This window comes from Larimichthys crocea, chromosome X (assembly GCF_000972845.2).
Source record: "Larimichthys crocea isolate SSNF chromosome X, L_crocea_2.0, whole genome shotgun sequence".
In the NCBI taxonomy this organism is placed as follows: domain Eukaryota; kingdom Metazoa; phylum Chordata; class Actinopteri; family Sciaenidae; genus Larimichthys; species Larimichthys crocea.
The window spans coordinates 26,283,987-26,289,700 of NC_040020.1; positions in this window are offsets into that span (position 1 = coordinate 26,283,987).

A 5,714-nucleotide genomic window follows, 5' to 3' on the forward strand; every position below is an offset into this window, starting at 1 on the left:
CCTTCTTTTCTCTACGAACTCTGCTCTGTCTTTCTTCTTCTTCTCCGCCCCTCCCCTCCTTTTCCCTCTTTTTTTCCTGCGTTAACACTTGTTTTTTGTCCTTACTGTTGTATACACAATATCTGAAATTATTTATATTTAACATTTAATCTTGTGTCTATACTAACCAGACCCTGAAATGTAGATGTGACATGAGGTTTTCCTGAATAAAGCCGCACTAACGTGTACATTACACGTGAACATATAGCCATTACATATATATAATTAAACTTACTATTATATTATATTATATTTATTATATTATATTACTTATATTATTATTATATTATATTATATTATATTATATTATATGAATATTAGATTATACCGATTAGATACCGAACATAGACACCAAAGGGTCGGCCCACTTCCAGCAGTTTCATAGTTTCTCCGCACACAAGATATGACCGCGCCGCAAGGGAGTCAAGCGTGGGAGCGTGGCTAATGTCGGCGATGCCTCGAACGTTCGAGGCACGCCTCGATCTGCGGCGACATTCTCCGAAAAGTTGTATAAATAGTAGCCAGTTCGCTGGATTTTGCCACCAGCGAATTTTTGCTGCGCCTGCGGACTCCGCCTTGGGAATGGCAAGAATTCCCATCGGCGGGGACGCAAGTTCGGCTGGCTGTAACCGACCATGTGCGTCAGCATACCGGCACCTGTGCCGACGCCTACAATCGCCGGTTACTGCGCGGGTGCGGCGGCGACCGCCGTGGGAATGCAAGAATCCCTCGGCGGGACGCACGTCCTGGCTGTACACCACCTACCCGGCCATGTGACGGTCGGCACAACGGCTCGTTTGGGCCGGCGCTACATCGCACGGGTACTGGCCCGGATTGCAGATGCGCCGGGGGACTATCCCCGGCGGGCATTTTTTTTTTTAAAAATCTAACTGCCTCAAATATAAATCTAAATGTTACACACACACACATATATGTATGTGTTTGGTGTGTGTATACTATATGTATGTGACACACATCACCCTACATTTGACGTAAATCTTAGTGCTCTTTATTCAGAAAAACCTCAGTGTCACATCTAATTTCAGGATCCTGGTTATTATAGCACACAGGATTACAATGTTACATAATAAAATCATTTCAATTTTATCATCACCAGAACAGTGTACCACACATTAGTAGCTGTAAACCTCTCAGCATTAGAAAAATACATACGTTGGTTGTGCTTTACTAAGGAGTAAACATTTATAATCATTCACTTAAAGTAATCAGTTGTTTTTGTGCATGCGTTGGTTCCCAGTATATTCAGTGTAGTGTGTGAATGGGTGTTAAGGAGACATTAACTTAAAGAACTGTGTAGAAAGGCGCTGTATGTGAAGTTCACTCATTTCCTGCTATTAGTTTTACGGGCAGCTATGCCTTATCCAATATGGCGGCGACGTCGACGTACGATTCAGCGTCAATGCGGGCCGTCTAAGTCTGTTTATATTTTGTCATCGCTATGGTTCCAAACCTTGTGCTAAGGTCACGAAGCGAATTTTCTTTTTTTTGTTCTTTCGCGGCTCCTGGTTCATCGGTTCGGTATCCTGTACAACGCGCCATTGACAACCAAGAACACAAGAGACAAAGATAGTCAAATGTAATAATGATGCGGCAAAGCTTTTAAAACCTACCCATGATGACGGCAAGCCACATGGACCGTCGCAGGTATTAATTATATTAACACATTAGACGAAAACCTCACTGTCTGTCCGTATACTGTCACACATCATGTGCCAGCACAAAGGCTGCACGGAGAGCCGTACCCAAGGAGACATAAGCATGAACCCATTCGACTTCAGCTGGGCCAACTGATTAAAAAAAAAAAACGAATTAAATTTTATGAGTATGGTAATGGACATTTAGGCATGTGATAAAATCTGGGACCCTATTTAGCGCATGATAAGAACTACCAAATATTATAAAAGGCTTAGCGCGGGGAAGGTTGCATAGTGTAGTTTCGGGGATGTTCAAACGTATCGGCCATGGGCGGCCAATAGGCCGCGGCCCCGGTTCTATTGTATCGGCCCCCCCGCAACTTATTTATGCCTGCTAGGATTGTCAGTTACTTGTATGGCTGCGAAGATTTGGCTTTTTTTGGTTGAATAATCCGACTTTGAACCTCTCAGGACATACCCCTGATGTTATTATATCTGCAGATGGTGAACAATATGACTTCTGGTTTTCTGAATAAAGAGCACTAACTGTACATTACACTTGAACATATATAACCTACATATAAATAATTAAATAATAAATTTATATCTATTATAGTAATATTTATATTATATTATATTATATTATATTATATTATATTATATTATATTATATACCGCGTACACATAGCACACAGAGAGGCCACTGCCGCATAGTCTCCGCCCCCAGAGGGCCCGGAAGGGCGTCAAGCCGTGGGAGGCGTGGCTAACTGTAGGCGTGGCTCGAAATCGTTCGAGTCCACGCTTCTATCTCGGGCTGCATTCTCCGAAAAGTTTATAGATAGGCGCCAGTTCGCTGAATTGCAAGCCAGCCGAAATTTTTGCTGCGCGCTGCGGACTCCGCCGTGCGGAATGCAAAGAATTCCCTCGGCGGGGACGCAATAGTCGCTGGCTGAATCCTGCCATGTAGCGTCGGCACATAACCGGCTGTGCCGACGCCTACATCGCGGTTTACTTGCGCGGGCGGACGCCGCCGTTGGGAATGCAAAGACTTCCCCTCGGCGGGGACGCACGTCCCTGGCTGGACCGGCCCATTGTAGCGTCGGCCACACGGCCGGTTATTGTGCGGCCGCTACATCGCCGGGTATGCCCGGGTGCAGCGTCCCCGGCGGCCATTTTTTTTAAAATCTACATGCTAAATCTAAAATCTATCTAAATGTGCCGTTCACCGTCACCTGCGCTTCAGTACGCCTTTGTTAGGAAATGGAGGTGCTCTTTATATACAACCCATGCTCTGTGTTTACTGTGTTCACAGCTACCACGACAATAATGCTAAAGTTGATGGTTTCAAAACCGTATAATCCTACTAGTATGTGAGCTTTATCGGTATTTAAAATGTATAATGTATCCAAACCGGACATCCTGGAGCAATGTTGGACGATATGAGTATCATAATGAGAGCTCTAGCCAAAAGGACACAACTGAAATATGAGTAGGCAAAGAAATGTAAAGGACAGAACAGTACACAGTAAAAGTTATGGATTTTGTCATGAGCAGTTTTATAGCTCTTTAAATACAGCTGGCTCTTCCAGTTACTCCGGACACATCAATAAATATAAGGGCACTGCAAAAAAAAGTCGGGCGACATCCTTTAACAGAAAACATCACTATAGTTGACATGTGCCTATCCTTTTGCAAGCTTGTTAAAAGTGAGCATTACTTTTCAACATAAATTAAATATATTCAAATTTCTTCACTGTTAGAAATGTTATTTGTGTAGCGTTTTAATTCAAATGAATGTGGTTTACAATATACCTTTTCATAGCAGCCATTTGTGACATGAATAGAAGGGTCAAAGACACAGGTGTTCCCAATGACATAATTAAAGTCCACATGTTGCAGCAGAGACTTTCCACTGAGCCAACATGTAGCACAGCAGCACCCTGACTCTGTTTGACCTGAATGGAACCAAACCTTAATTATTAGTATTGATAACTCTGTGTGTTATCCTATTTCATGCCAAATGGCTGCTGTGAATTATCTATGGTCTATGTTTACTGACATACGCCCAATTTTGGCATTAATCTCCTGGGAATGGATGGACGTTAGTGCTCTTTTTCTGAATACAGAGCACTAACGTTTACATACCGTGAACATATCCACATACATATAGTAGATCACACACACACACACACACACACACAATATATATATATCATATAGTATACACACCACACACACATATAGTATGTGTTTTGTGTGTGTGATACTATATGTATGTGACACATACACATACATTTGACGTAAACGTTAGTGCCTCTTTATTCAGAAAACCCCTCATGTCACATCTACATTTCAGGATCTGGGGTTTATTATAGACACAGATTAAATGTTAAATATAAATATTTCAATATTTATCATCACAGTAACAGTGTTACACACATTAGTAGCTGTAAACACTCAGCATTAGAAAAATACATACGTTGGTTTGGTGCTTAAGTAAGGAGTAAACATTTATAATCATCACTTTAAAAGTTACATACGTTGTTTTTGGTGCCTGTTTGTTTCCCAGATATATTAGTGTGTGTGTGAATGGGTGTATAAGAGCATTAACTTAAAGACTTTGTAGAAAGGCGCTTTATGAAGTTCAGTCCATTTCCTTGTATTAGTTTACGGGCAGACCTGCCTTACCAATATGGCGGCGACGTCGACGTACGATTCAGCGCTCAATGCGGCGTCTATGTATGTATATAGTCTATGTGTTCAAACCTTGTGTAAGGTCACGAAGGAATTTATTTTTTGTTTTTTCGCCGCGTATCATGGTATCGGTTCGGTTCATGACAACGCGCCATGACAACCAAAGAACACAAGGAGAACAAATGAGTTCACATGTACATAATGATGCCGGCAAAGCTTTTAAACCCCACTTGATGACGGCAGCACATGGACGTACGCAGGTATTTAATATATTTAACAACATTAGACGAACCTACTGTCGTCCTTTATACTGTCCACATATATGGCCAGCACAAAGGCTGACAGGAGCCGCTACAAGGAGACATTAAGCATGAACATTAGTCACTGGGCCAACTGATTTAAAAAAAAAAAAAACGAATTAATTTTATGAGATGGTAATGGACACTTAGCATGTGATAAATCGGGACCATATTAGGCATGATAGAAATACAAATATTAATGGTATAGAAAGGTTTAGCACTAGTGTAGTTCGGGGATGTTCAAATACGGCATGGGGGCCAATCACGGCCCGCGGTCATATTTCATGAGGCCCGAACATTATTTATGGCCTGCTAGGATTGTCAGATACTGTATGGCTGGAAGATTTGGCTTTTTTGGTTGACATAATCGACATTTGAACCTCTAAGGACATAACTGCTGCTGTTATATATCTGCAGATGCGACACAAAATATTATTTTTGAATGATTTTGTTAAGACAAGAGCAAGAGCGACAGTTTAAATTAATGTGAACAAACTTTGCATTACTCATAATAATCATGTTTATGAAAATAACATGAGGTTCAGATTTGTATCAACTTTATGCAAGTTTAACGTGTTCCAGACAATTTATTCTTTGTTATCAGACTGCAATGTGAAAGAAAGGAAGAAACTGTTTTTTTTTTTATAGATTGTTTCACGCCGATGGCTTGATTTGGATACATCAAATCAGAAATACTTTATTAATCCCCACAGGGAAATTGTTTTTGTTACAGCAGCTCCCAAACGGTAAGTGAGATAGTAAGTGATAGCAAGAAAACAATAGCAGAAAACAAAACTTTAACACTATACGATAATCCTATTTTAACACTATATACACATGTCTAAATAACAGTTGAATAAAACCAGTAACATTAAAAAAAACCAAGTGAAACAGTGAACTATGCAATAGGTAAGTCTAAAACCTTATAAAGAATTTAGTCTTTGAGAGACTGTACAGAGAATAGACACGATGTGTTTAAAGTGCAGTATGCAGGCGTAGGAAAATTGCACTTATTTATTGCACAAGC